Source organism: Lissotriton helveticus, chromosome 3_2 (assembly GCF_964261635.1).
Source record: "Lissotriton helveticus chromosome 3_2, aLisHel1.1, whole genome shotgun sequence".
NCBI classification, from domain to species: domain Eukaryota; kingdom Metazoa; phylum Chordata; class Amphibia; order Caudata; family Salamandridae; genus Lissotriton; species Lissotriton helveticus.
In genome coordinates this window covers 419,604,965-419,630,793 of record NC_136062.1, presented here as the reverse complement: position 1 = coordinate 419,630,793, position 25,829 = coordinate 419,604,965, and positions in this window count along the sequence as shown.

Below are 25,829 nucleotides of genomic sequence, written 5' to 3'. Positions count from 1 at the left end.
CATCCTGATTTTGTTTGTGGACATCATGTGGATGTCCAGGACATGTCTCAAGAAGTTACACTTGTTTACTTTCTTTACAGGGACACAATTGTTGTATGTGTTAGTTGGATCTGTACACAGCGTATGGTACATGAATGATTGTCACACAATTAGAATGCTAGTGATGGCATGCTGTGATTGTAGAGTTGTACAGTACCTAGAATTGTAATGTACATCTCATTAAGGCCTTATGCCACAGTTAGAGTTTGAGGGGCAGATTTACAAGCCCCTTGCGCCTCTCTTACGCCTACTAACAACGCGATGCATCTGGAAGATGCGTCACGTTGTACAGCTCTGCGCCACACGTAGGCGTTCCTGGGCAGGGGGTGGGGGGCGTTCCAGCGCAAGAACGCCTCCTAAAAGTGGCAGAGTGAAATCTACAAGATTTCACTCAGTCACTTTTAAGCCCATGCTGCATCAAAACCCTGCCCCTGCTTGTAGCAGGTGTAAGGACTGGCGCAAGCATTAACAAGATAGGGCACCCTCAAGCCTTGCTGGAGCTGCGTCGCGCTTGCAGCGCAACTCTAGCATTGCGCCACCTTTACGGTAGCAGATGCGTCATGCAACTGTCGTTTTTGCCCCATGGTGCGCCGCATTGTAAATGCGGCTCATCCATGGTGGCGGAGACGTGACACACAATAACTGGCGCATCCCTGCTGATATGTAGGGATGCGGTACAAAAGGGGGTGGTGATGGACGGAGCATCTGAATCAATCAAACACTCACACCCAGTCAAAAGATCTTGGTTTAATCCATCACCGTTCTTTAGCCCACTCTACCACCCCAGTTCAGACATGGCTATATGCAAATCAGTCTGACCCTGTGCCTCATGGGAACAGTCCAGCCCGAACTGCCAAGCCATGTCTTCCCTGGACCAGAAACAAGCTTCCGAGGACCGGTTTCTGGCATCCAGCCGTCTTCAGCCCGGCTTGCTTGAATCCAGTGGCAAAGTGAGCAAGGGACTCACGTCTGAGCATACCCTGCCACACTATGGCTGCCAAAACCGGTACAAAAGGGGGTGGTGATAGACGGAGCATCTGAATCAATCAAACACTCACACCCAGTCAAAAGATCTGGGTTTAATCCATCACCGTTCTTTAGCCCACTCTACAACCCCAGTTCAGACATGGCTATATGCAAATCTGTCTGACCCTGTGCCTCATGGGAACAGTCCAGCCCGAACTGCCAAGCCATGTCTTCCCTGGATCGGAAACAAGCTTCCGAGGACCGGTTTCTGGCATTCCAGCCGTCTTCAGCTCGGCTTGCTTGAATCCAGTGGCAAAGTGAGACTGTGGCAGGGTACGTCTGAGCATACCCTGCCACACTTATGGTGGCTAAAAGCGGTACAAAAGGGGGTGGTGATGGACGGAGCATATGAATCATTCAAACACTCACACGCAGTCAAAAGATCTGGGTTTAATCCATCACCGTTCTTTAGCTCACTCTACCACCCCAGTTCAGACATGGCTATATGCAAATCAGTCTGACCCTGTGCCTCATGGGAACAGTCCAGCCCGAACTGCCAAGCCATGTCTTTCCTGGACCGGAAACAAGCTTCCGAGGACCGGTTTCTGGCATTCCAGCCGTCTTCAGCCCGGCTTGCTTGAACCCAGTGGCAAAGTGAGCAAGGGACTCACGTCTGAGCATACCCTGCCACACTTATGACGGCCAAAAGTGGTACAAAAGAGGGTGGTGATGGACGGAGCATATGAATCAATCAAACACTCACACCCAGTCAAAAGATATGGGTTTAATCCATCACCGTTCTTTAGCCCACTCTACCACCCCAGTTCAGACATGGCTATATGCATATCAGTCTGACCCTGTGCCTCAAGGGAACAGTCCAGCCCGAACTGCCAAGCCATGTCTTCCCTGGACCGGAAACAAGCTTCCGAGGACCGGTTATGTAAGGATGCGCCAGTTATTGTAAATCTGCCCCTGAGAGTCTGCCCATTTCCCAATTCTGGCAAATGGACTTTGGCCATATCATGCTCATGTGATTTTCAATTGGATACTGAATTTGGAAATACATAACCATGCATTTTTTCCTACACCCACAACAATGATGCACCAGAGTATGGTAAGTATAGGGATGGGCATGTTTGGTCTATCCCAGTCTGATGTTATTTGCAGTATATTCTCTAAGATTTTCAAAGAGTATTTTTGTAATAAGTGAATATGAATGTATCTACATGGGCAGAGAGGATGTGTGACAAGCTAACTGTGACCAAGACACAACGCGTCTTTCTACAGGCTTGTAGTTTTGTTGTGGATTCCACTTGTTATTTGCATTGTGACAAGCTTTTTTTTGTTCCTTTGATGAAACCTATTGAGTACCCTGGTTTGACAAGGGATTGTGTGTATGTCGTCATAGGGATGTGTGTCATGACTATGTGTCTACCTTTTCCACCCAACTGAACAACTTCCTAGTGCATTTCACATATGGGCACTATTTATAGATGTTGTCGTTTCAGGCATATAAAGATTCTGAGATGGGATATGACACACCTAACATTGTACCTAAGATGGTATACAGTTTGTATTTGCCAAAGGCTGTGATACTCATATCAGTTAGGTGACACACATGTGACCTAGCTACATATGGATTAGGAGTTGTCAAAATACTGTCAGAAGGGGATTGTACTTGTCGTATTGAAGATATTTCATGTACTTGTTTAGGGACAATGCTGGTGTGCTGCATGATCTTTGTGTGTCATTTATGTTTCAGACATTTAAGCCAAACTCTATTCATTTGAAAGAGAATGTTTTTATACATCAAATTGACCTGTTGATAATGCTAGGCTATGTCAAGTCCTGTTATTACATTCTAAGTGAACGACATATGTCTGTGCTTGGTCATCCAATGCCCCTTCAAGCCCCATCATGTGACACTGGTGAAGGTATACCTATTCAGCATGACAATGCACGGCCACAATCTACTTCTCGGCTGACTTCATGCAAGCAATCTGGACCTCAGTTGGTAACAGGAGTGGCATAGAGTGGATGTTGTGTGCCAGTCTGGGATGACGATGCCCGTGGGCAGCTGCCCAGGGACTTATAACTGCTAATGACTACAGAGCCTGGTTGCAGGGGACTGATTTTAGTGGCCTGTCCTTTTCCTAAGGTACGCTAACACAACTGAAGTCTGACAGCCATCATGGCATTGTAGCACAATGGGCACTGCGTGGAGAATGGATGAGATTTTGGATGTTCGCACACTTTACCACTGACAATTGTTTTGTCTGTACAAGCTAGGACTATCCAATTTTACCCACACATCATTTGTAGTTGAGCATGGTATGTGTGTATGTTGTAATTTGTACATAAATAACAATGGAGTACTATTTAGCTATGCTTGATGCTGGGCTAGATCACACAGAGAGAAATGTGGAGTACTGTTATGTTTAGTGGATTTCCCTGTGCTACATGTGGTAAGCCAAGTGGACTGGGAGTGCACAGAAGTGTTGTAGGCCCATCTGCTGTGCAGGTGCTACAGGAGCCTGTGTTACACCCATGCACTAAATTGACAGAGGCTTTAATCTCACCTGACAGGCAGAGTTAGACAGTACACATCCCCACAGAACAGTTACAAGCTCCTTCCCTACGAGTGCTAAACAGACATTGCACTATCTTGGACTCAGGGATGCTTAGCATGCTCTGTCCCTCGACTAGAGACTACACATTTTTTTCACATGCATCAAACTTTTTCCAGGCTCGGTTATGTTTTTTATTAGCCAAAGTTTGTTAGGCTCTCTCCAAGAGGCAAAAATGTACCCACTCACTGTCTCTGACTACTGCCCCGTCTTGATCTGTTTAAGCAGGGGCTGTGTCAAACCCGTGACCCCAAGTTGGTACTTTCCAGTCTCCCTTACGAGGGACAGGTTGTTGAGGGATGACTTGAGGGAGGCGATCATGATTTTTTTAAATGGAACTCGCCCCATGACACTTCGGCCTTTAATAATTGGGACGCGTTTAAGGCACTCATAAGAGGTAAATGCCTAGATGCTACACTGAAAAGGCAGAGAGCTGGGGACAGAAAGAGCTTAGAGGCGGAACCGGAACTGCTGGAAAAAGAACAGAGGAGCTCGCCCTCCAGGGGCTTGCAACGTAAACTCACTGCACTCAGGGGGAGCTTAAAGCGATATATAACAACAGCGCTCAGCATACTTTGCTGCGTCTACGCCAGATATCCTATACACAGGGTACCAAAATAGGTAAGCATCTAGGCAGACAGTTTAGGTAAAAATGAAAAAAGAATACACCGAAGGAATACAAGATGGGGAGGGTAACATAGTGAATTCAGATACTGAAAAGGCTGTGATGTATTCCTATAGGTTCTGTATCGATCCCCCTATTCCTGACCCTGTTCTGGTTAATACTTAACTAGCAGCCGACCAAAAAACGTTATCTGATTAAGCCACACCACGGCACAGAAACGTGTTATCTGATTAGGTAATAACGCATGCCATCTAATTAGACAAGCACTATTCCTCCAGCCCCTGATAAGGCATACGGAGTTCTCAAAACAAATCAAACCTATGACAACCTGGGAAAATCCCTGCGGCCATTGTTTTGATTTCACCGAGAACTTCAGCAAAAGAATGTGCGAACAAGCCCGTTCGTATGACATCCTTATTGACGTATCCATGTCCATCCTTACGTCAATCTCGACACCTTACAGGTATAAATATTACCGACATTGCCTTAAGCAAACACACGCGGTGGTGACGAGATCGGAGCAGTGAGACGTGCTGAGGAGCCCAGCAGAGAGCGAAGCCCACACGCGCTGCCCCGCCTTCCTGACGCGCTGAGAACGAGACGCTGTTTCTCCTGCCGAGAAATCCAGCTCCGGCGCTTCCAAGCAGCCCTCGCAGACAGCTGGAATATCAAGACCAGAGACGAGAGATACCAGCCCTCAACCATTCTAGATCTCAGGTACAGAACTGAACAACCCCTTGCAGAGAATTCTTGAGTCAGTCACTTGGCAAAACAAACTTAACTTAAACTGCTACTTATCTACTCCCGCCCACGTATTAGGCTTAGGTCAGGTACACTGGGGTAGGCATGGTTAGAAGCACCAGTTGAGTACGATTAGTCAATGTATATATGTATATATCTATTTTATCGATTTTAAATATCATATGGCTTAGAAACCATATCAATGCTTCTGCAGTATTATTTTATACTTCTGCTTTTACTGTATGCACTTTACTTAACCATAAGTATCGCAATAATATCGATTCATTTCTCTTGTACGAGAAAAGAGACTGATCAATAAATACCATCTTTTATTGAACATGCCCGTCTCTTCCTTTTCTCTACAAACTGGTGAAACTAAGAATGCACGTACTGACTGAGTAAAATAAGTTGTCTTTTGTTTTCACACGACTCTAGAGATACACTCTTGATTAGGGGAGAGCAAAGTTGTCATGTTCTATGGTTGTCAGAAACTAAATCCCTTCTTGTCTATCCAGGGAAGTTAAACTCCTCCTTGTCTATTCGAGAAAGTTTCTAGTGAACTCTGAGCTAGCTGGCAAAACCAAAAACTTTAAGTCTAATATCGTCAGTAGAAGACCTAGTTAACCTCTGCCCTAGGTCTATACTATTGAAGATATTATTCCAATGCGCAGAGCCTATTGGGATAATAGGAACTACACTACATGGCGCCCAAACGTTTGGATAGGCGATAAAACTAACGCAAGACATTAGAGTAACTCAGTCGTGCTTTTTCACACAGAACCCCTTTTTTCCCATAATACTCCAAAGACGTCTGGAGTGGGTGAAAGGTCATATCCGCCAAACCTCGCAGGAGGAGACTCCTATGTATGGTTCTTGGTTTAGTCAACGTTGAAGGATACACTGTTCCAAAATATTGTGCATCTAATCTTTGTTTCCATAGAAACCTGATCTGCAAACAAACAGAATAACCTTCCTGTTGGTAAAATGGTAGACAGTGATGATGAAAGGGAGACAGCTAGACTAGCAGCTGAACTCCTAGCAGCTGATAATACTCTGCTACAAAATGACCCGGATATAAAACTCATCCCGGTCAACATAAGAAAATCTATAACTTTAAAACTTTTAGAAAAGGGACTGACATCGAGAGGTGGTACAGTCATATTCGTAATTGAGGCACACGAATATCGGCAGACAGAGGTATTCTATTCATGGATGAACTTTCCAGCAGCGAACGCTGTAACAAAAGAGTTCCACTATTATGAAATAGAGGAACCACCGGATACCTACACTCCTTTCGAGGAGGTAGAAGTACCACTCAAATTCCAAGAGCACCTGCTCTTGTTTGATGGCGCCCTAAAACATAATAATCACATCACCAGGCTCGGTCCACTAGGTAGACCAGGAGCAACGTGGCCGGTCCTAGCCGGATATACACCACATCCAGACATTGAAGAAATGTCTGCAGCAGAGCTTCTAATACAGCTAAAACAACTAATCAAAATACATAGACAATTAGTCCAATATGTAATGCGGACTTCAACAATCCAACCAGCAAATAAAATTCCACAGCTGACCCCTCATCGGGGTAACACAAATAAAATTACACCACAGAACATACAGTCCTATCTAGGTAAAGTACCCGCAAAACGGGAACAAATACCTTGCTGGCTAGCACAAAAAATCACTCAAATAGAGGCGGTGTTTCCAGACACCACCCCTGTAGATAAACACAGGATTCTGACTATCTGTCTTCCAATGGGAATCGCACCACACGTGGAGGACTGTGACACTTGGGGTACAGTCTTTGCTTCCATATACACAAAAACACATGGTGTACCATCCATGTCAGTAATACCAGATGTGCTAAAACAAATTCAAGATGAATATGGTCCAGAACCCGCTTTAACTCTTGGTATGAAATTACTGAAAGACTTCAAGCAGGTCTCGGCTATATTATTAGCCAACATAAAGGGAGAAGCAGCAAACATGGCGATCCGCCAAAGGTTAAAAGAGACAGACATAGCGGACCAACCAACTGAAATTGCCAGAATCATAGAGAAATCCTATGAAGAACTAGGAAGGGATAGTCTGGGTGGAATACCGGTAAAACCTCAACTGATTGAATGTCCTGAAAAGATATTTATTAAAAATAATTTAAACACTCAAAAAAAGAGCTGGGATGGAAACAAACAATCCAATCCTAAAGAAAAAAGATTCCAGTCCAGAGGAAGGTCTCCTCGGCGGAGAGAAAGATCTCCGAACCAAGGACGCAGGTCTCCCCAAAGTGAGCCCTCTGGGAAAAAATACAACCTTAGAAATAGGGATAATATAAAGAAACCTGATAGATATCAAGATAATGATACACGTCCCTCTCAATCTTTTCAGACTTCCTCGCAGAAATCGGAAAGAAGAGGACGATCAGAACACAGGGAAGAGCACGTCAAGTCCAAAGACAAGGAACCTGCTCATCCAAATAAAAAGTTACAATTTCCAAAAAAGAAGGTAGCCAGTATTAAAGTAGTCAAAGATGCCGAGAATACTGAGGACACAGCTGAAAAACGGAGAATGGGCTCAGACAATGCTAGACAGCGCAGCAGAAGTGAGCATAGCTCGCAAAGTCCTTATGAATCATCTGGAGACAGTGGACACGAATGAATATATTCAAGTGGAAACTGCAGACACCAGAGTTAGCAAACCTCACAAAATATATGAAATAACATTACGTATAGAGGGGGATAAGACTAGAAAAATAAGGGGACTATTTTGGGATAATCTCTCCCAGGGCTATGACATCCTTCTAGCTGAACGAGACTGGCCACCCGAGTTTGTCAGAGAGTGCCCTCATGGCGAAGAAATAATTATGCCTGCCTTCTCAAATCATATTTCAATTCATAAAAAATATACACTTGCTAGAAAGTGGGCAGTAGCTCAAGCTCCTGCATTATATTAAAATCATGTAGGATGGGATGAGGACTCTCCTCCTCACAAAATCCAGTTAAAATCACAACCTACTGCACAGAGGCAGTACCCAATTAAGCAAGAAGCTAAAAAACAGGTAAAAGAGTTCCTAGATCAACTTGAATACCACGGGGTGATTGAAACTTGCACCTCACAAATGAACAATCCTTTGTTTCCTGTCTCCAAACCAGACAACTCATATCGTCTAGTTTTGGATTACAGACACCTTAACTCATGTTGCAAAACCTTTGCAGTACAAAACTCACATAGTGCTGCACTAATGAATAACATAGTACGCAAAAAATACAAAACAACATTAGACATCTCTAATGGCTTCTTTTGTCAAAATATAGCACAAGAGAGCAGATATTTGACTGCATTCTCGGTAAATGGCTCGCAAAAAAGTTTCTGCCGTTTACCCCAGGGGCACAAGAATAGCCCAGGATTATTCTCAAAGAGAGTAACAGAATTACTACAAACATACGATGACGAGGCATTATCATATGTCGACGACATTTACCTAACAGATGATGACTTGGATACTCACTTGAAGAGAGTGAACACCATAATACTTGGGTTCGCAGCAGAGGGTTACAAATTCAACTTTAAAAAATCAAGAATTGCCCATCTAACAGTCCTGTTTTTAGGATATGAATTATCAAGTGAAGGCAAAAGCCTGGCTGACAATTTCCTAGAGAAATGTGCTGTACTCCAAGCTCCTAGAACACTAAAAAACTTACAATCAATTCTAGGCTTCCTAAATTTTGGAAGAACATACATTGCAAATTATGCAGAAAGGGTCAAACCCCTTTATGATCTAATAAAACCAGATTTTAAAAGAATCAATTGGACTCAAAAACACACAGAAATTTTGAGATCTTTACAAACAGACATGCTAATTAAAACAAAATTAGAAACACGTGATAACACACGTAATCTTGTGATTCGAGTCATCCCAGGAAGATGCGGATTCACATACCTGACCTCTAATGAGGGAGAAAAGGTACCAATTGCATACAAATCACACTTGTACACAAAGGCTGAAATGAAATTTAGTCCAACGGAAAAAATTCTGACCGCGGTACAGACTGCTGTAGCAAAGGAAAGGGCCCTAGCACAAGGTAAACGAATAATCATCGTGACACCGATACCAGCCCTGGAGGCGGTAACAAAGGCAAGCATTCCGAATGCTAAAGCACTCCATCCAAGGTGGATACAGTGGGCTAATTCTCTTGCTGCAACAGACGTGGTATACAAATTTGATCCCAACTTAAAAACACAAGAATTTCTCCAATACGAATTTGAATGTCCTCCGCCAATCGAAATTCTGCCTCTAGAACACTACGGCTGTATAATATATACAGACGGGTCAGCACAACCCGCAGTAGGGGGTAAATAAGCTTACAGTGCTGCGTGCGCGATTGTTAAAGGTCGCTGGCACGAAGGGAAATTTAAACCAGCGGTCACTAAAACACAATCTCTAGGAGATTGTACAGCTCAGCGAGCTGAACTACTAGCATTCAAGATGGCGCTTGAAAATACCGATCGAGAATTCCCCACACTCATAGTGTGCGATTCGTATTATTGCGTTCAGTCTTACAATGAATACTTGCAGATCTGGCTTCAGAATGGTTTTAAGGATGCACAATCAAGCATAAAATGCTTTGGGAAAAAGTAGTTCATTTGCAAAAAGAACTACCAAAGACTCACGTGATACATACACTGAGTCATCAACGTGATGGCGTTCACGTTGCAGGGAATTCATTGGCTGCTGAGGCAGCGAAGGCAGCGGTGCAAACGGCTTCCGTAGCCGCCATCACACGGTCAAAAACAAAAATAGACAGCGATATATTACAAGCTGTCAGCGCTACAGGAAAAGATTCGATAGAAACACTCCCGAAAGGCTTTCCAGTGAAATACTCATATATGACTGATACAAACAATGTTCCGTTTGCTCGAATCCCTGGAGTGGGGGATAGGGCAATTCCAAACATGGAACATAGGTTAGGACTTATCATAGCGGCATACGAAGGACTTGCTTCTGTACATGCTGGCGTCTCAGCCACAGTATCGTTATTAAAACAGAGATACTGGTGGCCACAAATGAGAAGACAAACACGGAACTATGTTCTAGAATGTGAAATACGTAAAAAAATGAAAGTATCAACAGTGAGACGACCAGCTCAGACGCCCCTTCTAATCTCGGATAAACCATTAGCTTGTGTTTACCTGGACACTGTGGTCCCTTACAAAGGGATGGTAACTATAAATATATCTTGGTTGCAGTGGATTCATGCACGAGATTCATATGGATGTGGTCCCAGCGATCGGCTGACGCCAGAACTGTTATAAAAGATTTGCGAGTCTTTATCGGCACATACGCAATTGGCATGCTGCATTCTGACCAGGGTCCTGCTTTTAGCTCTCGAGCTTATAAGGAGGCCATGACCAGCATGGGCATTGCATTGCGGTATTCTTGACCATTTCACCCTGAGGGAAACGGAATCGTAGAAAGAAAAAACCGTGACATAAAGCAATCTATAACAGCGAAGGTATTAGGTTCGGGTGCTGGGTGGGTCAAACATCTAATAAGTGTCCAACGTAGTCTAAATAACCTGCCAAGAAATTCTCTGAGGGGATTCAGTCCGTACGAACTATTGTTTGGAACTAGAATGATGGTCTTAGATTTTGATAGTCAGACTTCAGTGGTTAAAGAAAAAAGCTTTGATATCAAAGATCGTTTGGCTATTTTACAGGACTTAAACGAAACAAGGAAAAACCTGAGCAACATAAAGTTGAAACAACAGCCAACGACCACTGAAGAAAAACCACCTGTCCCAGCAAGACCTGTCTGGATTCCAAAAGTCGGGGATCTAGTCAGAGAAAAGATCGCGGTAAAGAAGGAATTTGGGCCTTCTTACAGAAAAGCAGTTCCTGTCTTGTCTATCAACGGGACAAGATCAGTAGTACTACCGCCCTTTGCTGGTAAAAAGGAGAATAGGGTTGTATCAATCGACCTGATAAAACCACAATCATGTGGCCGATAACAAACAGTAGGCCAAGTGGACTCCCGATAAGTAGCAGAACACCAAGGTTTGCTACAAACACAGAGGTTCAATCTAAGAGGCTACTCACATTTGAAATGCCAAAAGAACAACAACAAGGACTATGCAACAATGCTATGGAACTTAAACCTCTAAAAACCCAAATAAAAACATTTAGCAGAGACACACCAATCTACAATGAAGTAATAAATGACTATGCTGCTGCAACAAAACACACTGATAAAGCAAATATCAATCCTGAAGCAATTGGAACAATAGACAGAACGGCATCCGGTTACTTCATCAACTTCAGCGATTCATCTGAAAACCTGAGTGAATCAAAGGAACAAAAATCAACAAAAACCTTTAAAAATAAAGCTAAGGAACTTTTTCAACATCTGAAAGAAACCTATCTGATTTCTCCATGGATTGAATTCTTGGTGGCCTTAGGTGCACTTATCCTCATACTTTGGCTCATCATGGTACTATGTTTGGGACACTTCATTGAGGGAAAATATGCTAAAATGGACACAGCAAGCCAGTAAATCAACTTGGTCCTCAAACCACACACGTCTTCACACATCGAGAAAAGGGAACTTTCTTCAGTCAACTTCACAGCCAATCCTATACCCGGTGGGGTAGCATGGGACAATACTGATTATGAAATCTATGGTCCGGTTGAAATCCTGAAGTATCCACATCAAATCAAGATCTCATTGAGTGACTTTGTAAAACCAAGCTCAGTTGCTGATGATTGGGACGTTGAAAGCATTAATAATATGATGTCTGACCTAGTGATGGCTGCTAAATTTACAAAACATGATTATTTGCAGGGTTCGTCTAATTATGATAAAATGTTCTGCTATAATCACTATAGTAATAATTATCTGCATAAATCTGCACAACCTAGAAATGTTTTAAATTATAATCAATGGGAACACTGTGCAACCCCTCCAAAAGGTAGCTCAAGAACTTTTTAAGACAAATATTCATATTTTTCAGGGTTCAACACAAGTAATGCAGAAACATTTTATTTCAAATTATCAAATAAGACAGGTACGAAGACCATGCTTACAAACACAAAATTGATATATTCATACTCGTTTTTTGAACAAATGAGTGCATTTGGTTTTGATTACTGGGACAAAAATGTTGAAGTAAAAAGTGTTTGGGGTACAAAGGAATGGCAAGTACAAGGTATAGAATCATTGTTTAGAGCCTGCATGATCCCAGAACAAATTATATATTTGAATGACACTATTCAACAGACTACCTGTCTTGGCCTAGCCAAAATCAAAGACTTAAACAAACCGTCTATTCCAAAGCCATCAATGAACGGTAATATATCTTTAGATGAGGAGATCGACGTAAACCATATATTAAGCCAAAACAGAACACATCCAGATTGGAAAAAATGGTTGATCTGGCCCACAGATACTAATAACTGTCAAGACAGATTCCTGAACAAAATCCAGGGGTTCAAATTGACCAGGCCAGACCCTAGATATTCCCAAAGACAACACCCAGGGATAAATACCACGTACAGTGTGGGCAAGCTCTGCCTTCAATGGCTACAAACATCCACACTGTCAGAAATTAAGCAACACCTAACTTTACTTACTGATGGTGCTGACTTGCGTGATTTCATTATGGGACCGCGCAATCAGCGTAAAAAACGCTTCATAGCAGCCTCTGTATATGCAGCTTAAAACGAAGCCTGGAAAATAACTCAAATTGAAACATCAGAGAAAATACGGGAAATTGACCGTATTAATTTGGAAAAATCACTTTCTGTGGTGGACAATGGGTTAATGACTCTGTCCTCCAGAATATACTCTTTGGACAGCATTGTGTCTTCAGCAATCGACATAATATCGCAAGACTTACTGTTATTACAACACGGTCAGTCCCAATTGCGTTCTATTGTACAACTTGGCTGGACGTTACAAAATCTGCGTTCAGGCTATGTGCCGTGGCGTTTAATCAACACAACGTCACTGTTCAATATCTTTAACCTTACTGATAAACAAATCAGTGTGGCACAGAAGGGTGCTGATTATACAATCCTGAGCATTGAGAAACTCGAGAGATTACTATTGACAATGTCAGAACGACCTGTCAGTGAGTGGATAATACATGGAATAATTAATATTCCAATATCTACTTTCAGGTTTCAATACTGCCAAAAATATATACAGGCTGGCATGTACGAAAAATTGGGTAAAGGGTACATTAAGTCAACATGGAACTTGCCCTATTCACATGCATGTGTCAGTAATAAAGGCCGGAAAGTGTTTCTTAGTGGCGATAATTGTGCCATGTCACTAAGCGGTACACTTCTGTGTAATGGTATTAGTTTACACGGAGCCTGTGAAGGGTCCTCAAATAACCTTTCATGTCACCAGCTAGGCACACCTGCGACACAAATAGAACCATTCTTTAGGAGACTATCGAACGGGAGTTACATTATAATTGTAGACCGCAGATGTTGTAGCTTGGTGCCCGGAATAGCTTATCTCATAACTACGACTGCGAAGGTCATGTGCTGTGAACAAATATTGTTCCCCAGCGCAATGCCAGACAGGGAGGCAAGGTTATGGCCGAATTTGAAAATTTCTTCCATTAGAGTTGATACTTTAAGCAGAATGAAAACTGTGCTCCTTCAGACGCCAACCAGGCTCACGTCATCAAAAGAAACGTATGATCTCCAAGTTGCAAGGACAACGGCTGAGATTCATTCATTGTTATCGACTAATTCCCCCATACATTTCGCATAAATCCTGAACGAAATCTTATATATTTCTGATACCAGTGGAATCTCAAATGTATTTAAGACAGTGTTTTCAGGGGCTCTAACACCATTTAAAGCCTTTCTGGGTATTTTTCCAGACTTTGTCCATTCCGTCTTTGGTGGACTTCCTCTCCTTTTGGGACTAGTGGCAGGAATCCTATTTTTGATCCTGTTATTTCGCTATGGCAAACCGTGTCACAGACAAAACACCTGCGACAAGGGAAGAAACAATCCTAGCCATTGGATACCGGGACCGGATATCTAAAATCCTTGGACTGTCCCGGCTTAGAGACCTGAACATGACTTGGTTTCTTTCATTTAGACCAATGTGGCAAAGCTGTGTTTTACCTGTATTAAGGTGCTTGCTATGCGGAGAAGAATGCGTGTTGGACACCTGTCTGACGCTACAATCGGATGCGCCAATGGATGCAGAAACTTTGTTGGGTCCGGTTACGGCTCATGCATTGTGCTGTCCCCAGCGGCTAGCAATCCTGATGACGGCATTCGTGGAGACTTCACCACTACGATTAAGGGGTAGTGAGGTTCAAGATGAAAGCAGCATCGATCAGGTACGACCTTCTGTCAGCTATGCTGATCAAAACATCAATGAAGGCAATCATGCTCATGAATGCATGGTAACATCTTTTTCCGAGTTAATGGAACTTTCACAGGAAGCTGTTGACAGCTTTTTCGAGAGTCTAAATGATATGATGTTCTCACCAGAGCAGAAATAATGACTTTTGAACAAGCTAGCACATGCGTTCCCAACACCCTGAATTTGGCCTTCAACTTTGATAATAAGTATCATGAACAATTTTCTCCAGTTTACGGACAGCGGAACATAATTTTTCAGCGGCCCCAAAAATATTTTACAATTTTTTGGGACACTTATCTTCTGCTTAAAGTAGAAACTATTCTTAGAGAGCTATATTTCTATTTTAGGACCTTTAGAGTCATTAGCTGCCCTCTGGCCTGTTCATAAATATTTTATTTTGTGATGAAATGGTCTCGCATTTTTTTTTCTGTATTAAGAGCCATTTCATGGGTAATTTTCATATTTTATTAATAATGATGTATGAATATGCGTGATTTATTTAGCATTATTATACTGCTTGAGTGCTTATAATACATATATATATCTTTTCGTATATTTCATGTTTTCAAAATGCATATGGATGTATTTTGGGGTGGTACGGTATACACATGCTCTACTAGTGTATTTACTATGCCTAGATCTTGTAAATATGGACATAGTCAGCGTGGAGTGGGTGTGATGTATTCCTATAGGTTCTGTATCGATCCCCCTATTCCTGACCCTGTTCTGGTTAATACTTAACTAGCAGCCGACCCACGGTGCAAAAAACCGTTATCTGATTAAGCCACACCACGGCACAGAAACGTGTTATCTGATTAGGTAATAACGCATGCCATCTAATTAGACAAGCACTATTCCTCCAGCCCCTGATAAGGCATACGGAGTTCGCAAAACAAATCAAACCTATGACAACCTGGGAAAATCCCTGCGGCCATTGTTTTGATTTCACTGAGAACTTCAGCAAAAGAATGTGCGAACAAGCCCGTTCGTATGACATCCTTATTGACGTATCCATGTCCATCCTTACGTCAATCTCGACACCTTACAGGTATAAATATTACCGACATTGCCTTAAGCAAACACACGCGGTGGTGACGAGATCGGAGCAGCGAGACGTGCTGAGGAGCCCAGCAGAGAGCGAAGCCCACACGCGCTGCCCCGCCTTCCTGACGCGCTGAGAACGAGACGCTGTTTTCTCCTGCCGAGAAATCCAGCTCCGGCTCTTCCAAGCAGCCCTCGCAGGCAGCTGGAATATCAAGACCAGAGACGAGAGATACCAGCCCTCAACCATTCTAGATCTCAGGTACAGAACTGAACAACCCCTTGCAGAGAATTCTTGAGTCAGTCACTTGGCAAAACAAACTTAACTTAAACTGCTACTTATCTACTCTCGCCCACGTATTAGGCTTAGGTCAGGTACACTGGGGTAGGCGTGGTTAGAAGCACCAGTTGAGTACGATTAGTCAATGTATATATGTATATATCTATTTTATCGATTTTAAATATCATATGGCTTAGAAACCATATCAATGCTTCTGCAGTATTATTTTATACTTCTGCTTTTACTGTATGCACTTTACTTAACCATAAGTATCGCAATATTATTGATTCATTTCTCTTGTACGAGAAAAGAGACTGATCAATAAATACCATCTTTTATTGAACACGCCCGTCTCTTCCTTTTCTCTACAAACTGGTGAAACTAAGAATGCACGTACTGACTGAGTAAAATAAGTTGTCTTTTGTTTTCACACGACTCTAGAGATACACTCTTGATTAGGGGAGAGCAAAGTTGTCATGTTCTATGGTTGTCAGAAACTAAGTCCCTTCTTGTCTATCCAGGGAAGTTAAACTCCTCCTTGTCTATTCGAGAAAGTTTCTAGTGAACTCTGAGCTAGCTGGCAAAACCAAAAACTTTAAGTCTAATATCGTCAGTAGAAGACCTAGTTAACCTCTGCCCTAGGTCTATACTATTGAAGATATTATTCCAATGCGCAGAGCCTATTGGGATAATAGGAACTACACTACAAGGCCAACGTATTTGAGGAATTTTACGAGAGGTTATACACTTTTGTGAATTGGTTATATGCTTTTTAGCATGTAAAGGTAAAGTTGTTTTATCAAAGGGTTGTGGGTACAGTAACTTACTCCAGAGTTTTTGCATGAATTCTGTGTTTTTAAGTTTTCAATGTAATGCGTAATTTTCACTATGTGAAGCTCCCCTCATCTCATCTTAATTAATAAAACAGAAATCTCACATACCTTTAGAAAAACAACAAATAATGATCTTTACATTCTAAAATGCATATAGTCATCTCACAAAAGTGAAAATGAAAATATAGCAAGCAGTACCTTTAGTTAATTATGCTTTGCTTGGCCTTTGGGTGGCACTGTATTTTTGCCCATAACTTTGTTTGGGGTGGTCCTAGGAGGATGGGACCACCCCCCAATCGTTCAGCATGATGTGCTCTTTGTATTTAAGGCATCTGCTTGGTCCTACCCATAGGTTAGGGGTGACCCAAAAATCATCACCTCATTCACTCTTGTGAATTGGTTATATACTTTTTAGCATGAAAGCTAAAGTTGTGTTATCAAAGGGTTGTGGGTGCAATAGCTAACTCTGCAACGGATTCGGAATTTTTGGGACATTTTGCTGGAATTCCGTGTTTTCTATGTAATGCATAGTTAACACATCTCTACAATCTCCACTAGCAGAGTAGAGTTCATTGCCCACAATTACTAACCCCCCCCACAAACTCAGTATCATCCTGGACAGTAATCTCACAACGAAAAGATGGATCAACTCAGTAGAGTGAGTATTAGTTATTTATTGATTGATTAATTAAAATCTTTACAAAGAATGATTACTCAATTATGTACATTTAAGTTACATGACTTCGTTAAAAAATGGTTTGTAAATAACAGTAAATCTTTAAAATGTATACAAAAATATTTTAAAAACTGTTTTAAATAAAACAAGTATGTTTGTATAAAATTAGTGAAGAATATAATCATTTTAGAAAACAATCTTATGTTGTTCTATTTTTTTCAGTGCAATTGTTAAGAATTTTGGGAAAGCAGAATTAATGGATAGATCATCTGGACAGAGACATCGAATCAGTGCTTGTCTACAAGTTCTTATCGCTCTTTCGTTGAATAACCTTTTTAGCAATGTTAGTCTTTTATTTTTTAGTTCTGGACAGATGCACAGGAGATGTAAAAATTTTCCTCACCAATTTTGCACAATCTACACGGTATGTTATTTCTAAGTTTTTTTCCAAGGTAGTGCATGTGTTTCTCCTGGCCATATTCCAAATCAAGCGTTAATAGAGATATTTTTACTTCTCCACGACCATGTTGTGTCCAGATACTGCTGAGGCCTCTTTTTTTTGTAGCCATTTATTATGGACCAAGCGTGTTTCCTTTTAATAAGGGACTCTTTGTCGGTTATCAATGATAAGTAATCCGTTGTTTTATTCACAACTTTTTTGAAGGATTCCTGAGTTACAGTAGTGGTCCAGTTCCCTCTAACTCCAAATTCATATAGAGCATTGTCCAGGTATTTCCACGCAGGTAATTTTTTGTTACCCTCCATTTCTTTCCATAAAAGCTGCGAAATTAAGTTCTCCTTATCATTTTTTACTCTATTCCATACCTTAAATATATGTCCCTTCAGTGCATGTAATTGGTTGTTCAAACCGAATTCCAACCTCACTTGGGCTTGAGAGGCATTTATTGGTAAACGAAAAAGGGAGCAAAAGGTTTTTGTGATAGCATTATTAATAATTATTGTGTCTTTTCCGTTTAGAGCCTCACTGCCATAAGATAAAGAAGGTAACAGTTTCGCCGATACCACTTTAAGGAGCGGTTGATAAGTTAAATTACTTGTAGAGTTTTTGATTATTCCGAATGCACCCGTTAATTCGTTAGCCTTCCTGGTGATATACATTTTTTGGGGGTTAAAGTTACCATTATCGTTAAATATAACTCCCAGGTACCTATAGGTTTTGACTTGCTCCAAGTGTTCCTTCCCCAAGAACCATTTTGAATTGCACTGCCTTCTTGTATTTTTTGTGACAACCATAACTTTAGATTTGGATTCATTTATTACCATTTTGTTTTCCACCGCATATTCCTGTGTTCGTGATATTAGCCGTTATAGACCCGCCTTAGTATTACTTAGGAGAATAACGTTGTCAGCATTGAGCAAGTTCGATATATGCGTATCGGCGAGCTTTGGTGGGTGAGCATTTACGTTGTTCAAGGCCTGAGTCAAGTCAGCTAAAAACAAATTAAATAACAAAGGAGCCAGTACACACCCTTGCTTCACTCCACCTAACGTTGGTATTTCCTTTGATAATGAGTGGCCATTACCGATACGTACTCTTGCCCAAGTTTTTGTGTGCAGAAGACGGATCAGGTGTATTAATAAGTGCATGTAGCTTTCCCCGTAGGTGTTCTCTATCTACAAAATCAAAAGCTGATTTAAAATCAATAAAGCAAAAGTATAAAGGTTGTCTTTTTATAATTGCTTTATCGATTAAAATAGATAGTGCTAAGATGTTGGTAGCTGTTCCTAATCCTTTGATGAAGCCTGTTTGATTAGGCGGGAGAGCGCTGTTATTTTTTACCCAATCAGATAAGGATGATAATAGAAGCCCTGCAAATAACTTTGAGTCGGTGTCCTGTAAGGTTATTAAGCGATAATTTTCTGGCAACGCCCAATCTCCTTTTTTGTAAATGGGGGATATTAAGGACCCTCACCAGCTTTCCCGTATTTCCCCTTTCCTGACTACTTTTTTGAAAACTTTTACAAGATGTCTTGCCCATGCGTCTGGATCCTCTTTGTAAATGGAAAAGGGTATACCATTTGGCCCTGGTGCTCCATCTTTCTGCCTCTTTGTTAGCTTAACAACTTGCTCGTGCGTTATAAGATCCATATCTTGGCTTGGAATTGGAGTTACCTTCCGTGAGCAGTGTTCTTTGGTTCCAGGTTTCACAGGTTGCGGATTTAGATGCAGCCCCAAGAAATTCTCCCATTCCGTGGCAGTTAGTACTGATGACACTACAGCTTTGTCGGGCCTGGTTAGGCTATTTATCATCCTCCAAAACTCTCTTGAGTTTCCTTGGTTACTGGCATGAAAAATTTGAGACCAAAGATCATTGTTAGCTGCCATTTTTTCATTCCAAATTAACTTCCTTAATTTTTGGATTATCTCTTTTAGAGCGGTTTTGGTTTCTTCGTTATTAGGGAATTTTGACCGGTCTCTCCTTAGCCGATTTCTAAGTCGTTTCATTCTTTGTACTGTATGCGGAAAGTTAATATGAATTACCCGTTTTACTGCTCGAGTCACATAACTGTCTCCGGGGCCATTATGGTTGCCATTATGAGTAGGTAGTTTGGAAATGAAACTGGCCCATTGATCAACTATTGATCTAGCAGATGTTTCTTCCAGACTTTCCCTAGCCAGTTTTAGGGCCCGGTCACTGGTCAATCGTTTTTTCTTTGTTTCCCAGTTTAATTTCCGATAATTAATAGTTCCAATTTTACCTTGCATTGTTAAATAAGTTTGATGTTTTTTATTTGTAAATGAAGTAGTGATAATTTGCTGACTGTGATCGCTCTCTGGGACATTAATTAAAAAGTACGGAGTAAGGTTACTAAAAATATTCAATGATGCCATGGTGTAATCAATACAGGATTTGGTGTTATAGGTGTAGAAGGACTATGCGAGGTGTGAATCTGTTGGGAATCTAACATTAAATATTCCTAGGCCCAATGCTTCCATATCCTTCAGAAAATGTAGTCCTATTTGGTTATTTCCTCGTTTAGTTGAGCTTTTCAAAATTTGCGCCGGAATTAACCATTGATGATCTTGTGACTGCGTCACTTCATCTCTTTGAAATGGTACTAGGAGATTAAGATTGAAATCACCTGTGATAATAAAATCCGTAAAGGGGTCCTCTATTCTTTGCTCTATCAAATAGGTGGAGACAGTAGCGCACATGGCCTTTCTAGATGTGAGTGTTGGTGGAATATAAATATTAATCAACTTTAGCGTTCTTATTTGTTCTAGAATCTTGTATTTTAACAGGACACACTGAACATTACAGCTGTTTGTAATTAGTTCCATATGTTCCACATTTAACTCCATTGATATAAAAATTGCTAATCCGCCATAAGGGCGACCATAGTTACTTTGCTTAGTAGCCGGTTCGTAGTATCCTTTATAACCGTGGATTATAAACGGGGCTGTGGCCCAGGTCTCCCGTAATAAAATTGTCTGGTACTTTTTAAGTTATTGAGTTATGTTATCCAATTTTTTGCCTACATCATTTACATTCCAGGAGCAAATTGTTATAGCTGCATTGCTATTCTTTAAAACATCAACTAGTATTTCCTGATTGTTTGTTAGTTCCGTGTAGGACAATATTGATCCATGAATCATTTATCCCGATTTCCTTCTTTTCCCTTTTGTTTGCTGATAGATTTACGACTCCTCTATCTGTTTGTTGAATTGGATTCTTTAGGACAGAGAAGGGTGGCTGCCCCTTTTTCCTTTATCTGAACATGGAAAGTATTCTGCTTTTAAAAATGGTGTCGGGTATTCTTTTGGCCTAATTTTACTGATCATTATTCCCCAGCTACGAAAGATATACTCTTCCTTCATAATTTGTTCTGCTACAACCGGGGATGTAACTGTCAGCACCGTTAACGGCAATGGGCCTTCTGGATTTTGTAGGAATCCAACACAATTTATTACTTTAGTTGTCAAATTTGCAAGAGATGGACCCGATTTCAACAGACACAATAGGTTGCTTCAATTTAACGTATCTTGGTGACCTCTGGAATCGTATACAGGCTTAAAGATTAGTTGTTCCTTCCTCTGATTATCCTTAACCCTTTCGATTTCTGTATTCCGTTCCTCTCTAATTATGTTTATGAGACGTTCTTTGCTACCAGTTCTAACTACTACTATTTGGTCTCCCTTTTTTGCGTCAGCCACATCCTCTATAACATCAATTGGTTCCAACGGTTTCACCTATTCAATAGATGAAAGTTGTTTTAAATTTGTTACTTCATTTAGAATTTGTTCCGATATTTGATTCACCGGTTCAGTGAGCAAAAGTGGTTTGATATTTGTTTCTACATTTAGAGTTTGTGTCAATGTTTGATTCACCGGTTCAGTGAGCAAAAGTGGTTTGATATTTGTTTCTACATTTAGAGTTTGTATCAATGTTTGTTGTTCAGCATTCAGTGAAGCAGAATCCTTTTTTTTCAACACTGTTTTATCTATTTCCTGTTTTACTGAACTGATTGTGAGTCCACTTTTTACTTGGGAACCACTCAATGTTTCCTTTGTGAGCGTTTTTTTCCCAAGGTTAGTTTCCATCTTATGGTCAAGAGGCTTATTTAGTGTGAAGTTTTTTCAGATTTTAGAGGCTTTATCACGAGCAAAATCGACTGTTCCCCCTAAAAGATAAGCTATATCATTTTCAGGTTTCTTATCTGTTAGGGTTTTATTTACCGATTCTTTTGTCAAATTGCTGCCTTTTCCGTATTGTGTAAAAATATCATAATACTGAGTTTTTGTTACAATCTGTTTTGTTGGCACGTCGTTACCTATATCTATCATTGTTTCCTTTAATGGTAATACTCACATATTTCCTTTAGTAAGTTTCTTTTTCAATGTTCCTTCATATGACCTTTGGTCTTCTTGATCCTGCACTTTTGGTTTATTTCTTGCTTTTCGTAGTTTTTTTTTCCCCTTTTCGTCATTTTGACCGGGCACAAGTCAAGAACGCTTTTATTCTCATCATCATTATGCCCATTATATTTTTGCTTCAGAAAAGGGGGTGGTGATGGACAGAGCATCTGAGTTAAACAGAACACTCATACCCAGTCAAAAGATCAGGGCTTGATCGATCACCGTTTTTTAGCTCACTGCACCATCCCAGCTCAGAACCTGGCTACATGCAAATTAGTCTGACCCTGGCCCAGTGCATCATGGGAACAGGCAAGACCAAACTACCAAGCCAATTCTTTACTGGAAAGGAAACAAGCTTCCGGGGACCGGTTTCTGGCATTACAGCCGTCTTCGGCCCGGCTTGCTTGAATCCTGATGGTGCAGTGAGCAAGGGACTCACATCTGAGCATACCCTGCCACTCCTATAGTGGCCAAAACGATTCAGAAAAGGGGGTGGTGATGGACAGAGCATCTGAGTTAAACAGAACACTCATACCCAGTCAAAAGATCAGGGCTTGATCCATCACCGTTTTTTCGCTCACTGCACCATCCCAGCTCAGAACCTGGCTATATGCAAATTAGTCTGACCCTGGCCCAGTGCATCATGGGAACAGGGCAGACCAAACTACCAAGCCAATTCTTTACTGGAAAGGAAACAAGCTTCCGGGGACCGGTTTCTGGCATTACAGCCGTCTTCGGCCCGGCTTGCTTGAATCCTGATGGTGCAGTGAGCAAGGGACTCACATCTGAGCATACCCTGCCACTCCGAAGACGGCTGTAATGCCAGAAACCGGTCCCCGGAAGCTTGTTTCCTTTCCAGTGAAGAATTGGCTTGGTAGTTTGGTCTGCCCTGTTCCCATGATGCACTGGGCCAGGGACAGACTAATTTGCATATAGCCAGGTTCTGAACTGGGATGGTGCAGTGAGCTAAAAAACGGTGATGGATCAAGCCCTGATCTGTTGACTGGGTAGGAGTGTTCTGATTAACTCAGATACTCTGTCCATCACCACCCCCTTTTTGTAATTATTTTGGCCACCATAAGTGTGGAAGGGTATGCTCAGACATGAGTCCCTTGCTCATTGCACCATCAGGATTCAAGCAAGCCGGGCCGAAGACGGCTGTAATGCCAGAAACCGGTCCCCGGAAGCTTGTTTCCTTTCCAGTGAAGAATTGGCTTGGTAGTTTGGTCTGCCCTGTTCCCATGATGCACTGGGCCTGGGACAGACTAATTTGCATATAGCCAGGTTCTGAACTGGGATGGTGCATGGAGCTAAAAAACGGTGATGGATCAAGCCCTGATCTGTTGACTGGGTAGGAGTGTTCTGATTAACTCAGATACTCTGTCCATCACCACCCCCTTTTTGTAATTATTTTGGCCACCATAAGTGTGGAAGGGTATGCTCAGACATGAGTCCCTTGCTCATTGCACCATCAGAATTCAAGCAAGCCGGGCCGAAGACGGCTGTAATGCCAGAAACCGGTCCCCGGAAGCTTGTTTCCTTTCCAGTGAAGAATTGGCTTGGTAGTTTGGTCTGCCCTGTTCCCATGATGCACTGGGCCAGGGACAGACTAATTTGCATATAGCCAGGTTCTGAACTGGGATGGTGCAGTGAGCTAAAAAAACGGTGATGGATCAAGCCCTGATCTGTTGACTGGGTAGGAGTGTTCTGATTAACTCAGATACTCTGTCCATCACCACCCCCTTTTTGTAATCATTATATTTTCGCAGCAGTTGATTATTAAATTTCCCGTTTTTGTTTTTTTCGGAGTCCACTTGGATAGAAGGTAGTGTTCTGGTAGATGATTGATTTTTAAATTCCGACTCACTTTGGATTATTAGACAATCGTTTTTAATGTGTTTCCTTTCTGTTATGCAGCTTATTCCTTCATTATCTCCTTTTTTCCGACTTTGATTCCTTTTAAGCGTTGCCTTAGCATCCTCTATTATAGTATTATTAACTTCTGGTATGGTTATAAGTTTATTAATTATTGGTACACACGGACATTCCAAATAGTTGGTGGATTGATCTGCTTGAGCTCTGGTTATCAAGCAGTTAAGGTCAGCTAGTTTATGATCTATTCCTGCGACCGCTTTTGCCATTGTTCCTAGGATGTCAATTTGTATATCCATTTTGTTGGACTGAAGCGAGAGTGCCTCAGAGTAAAGAGAGATGAGATGGATGCAAAATGTATAGGGATGAGAGAAGCAGCGAGAGCTAAAGATACAAAAAAGTATTGGCACCTGATCACAGAGTATTGTGATTCTAGACAGAGGGCACTCCCCATTCCGATCCCAGAAAGTTAGTGGGTGGACTACATTTCACTACTATAAGTCTAACAGCTCAGTGCCTTTTCAGATGCCTTTAATAGAGGAGGCTGTCTGTGTTGAGTATGGTCCCCCGTCAGGGGCTGAAGTGATGGGTTATATAAAGAACGCTAGAACCTCCAGTGCACAAGGACCGGATGGTATACCAATTATGTTAATTAAAAAGGATCCAGCTGCATGGGGAGCCCTCCTGGTGCCACTATTCAACTACTGCTTTTAATCGATTAGTATTCCCTCATCTTGGAAGGGGAGCATTATAATACCGCTGTACAAAAAGGGGTCAAAAAGGTCACCTACTAGTTTTAGACAGATCACGCTGCTGGACGCTGTGGGCAAACTATTCGCAAAAAGCATACTTCAGCATGTGCAGCAATAGGCCCAAGACCAGAACATCTTACCGCCAGAACAGGCTGGTTTAAGAAAGAACCACGGAACGCTGGATAACATCGCGGTCGTCCAGACCATTGTGGAGAAATATGTTTTCTCAAAAAATATGTCAGTCTATACAGCTTTTATTGATTTCTCCACAGCGTTTGACAAAGTGGATCGTCAGACGCTGTGGAGAAAGCTCTCTCATCTTAGTATGCCATACCATCTTCTGGGCCTTACAATTGAATTACACACAGACACTTGGTGTCAAGTGACGATGGGTGGCTCACAGGGGCTTTCCTGCAGGATTAATACACATACGTTCTCAAGCAGGGTTGCCTGTTGGCCCCCCTTTTGTTCTCTCTTTATATTTTTGACCTCCCCGAGAAATTAAATTCAGTGAAGGGGGATGCCCCTAAAATTGGTACAATGTCCATTGGCTCCTACTATATGCAAATGACGTTGCAATTTTTCATTTAACTCCCATTGGTTTGCAGCGTCGTCTGGATGTTTTAACTAAATATGCTGAGGACCATTGTTTGAAAATCAATATTGCTAAAAGCATAATTTTAGTCTTTCGCAAGAAAGGTTATCCAATAAAGAAAGGGTATAAGTGGTTGTTGGCCCACGAAGTTCTTGAATTGGTCAATACGTATCTGTAACTGGGGAAGGTTTTCTCAAAAAATGGGCGTGACTCAGAGCACATCAAAAGGTGTGTTGGCAAGGCCGCCTCCCAGGCCGGAGCTCTAAATAGATTTTATAAGACCTGTGGGAGACGTCATTTTAATCATGTTCTGTCAGTAGTTAAGGTTAAAATCCCCCCGACATTAACTTATGCTGCAGAAGTTTTGGATAGGAATTACTGGCTCTCTTTCGATAAGGCTGAAGGCCGTTTTTTTCGTCAAATTTGTCATTTAAATTCCTTGGCTGTCCCACATGTTCTTCGTCTGGAATTCCATTCAGTTTCTTCATATATTTTGTCCTTGGCAGCGGTTCTGA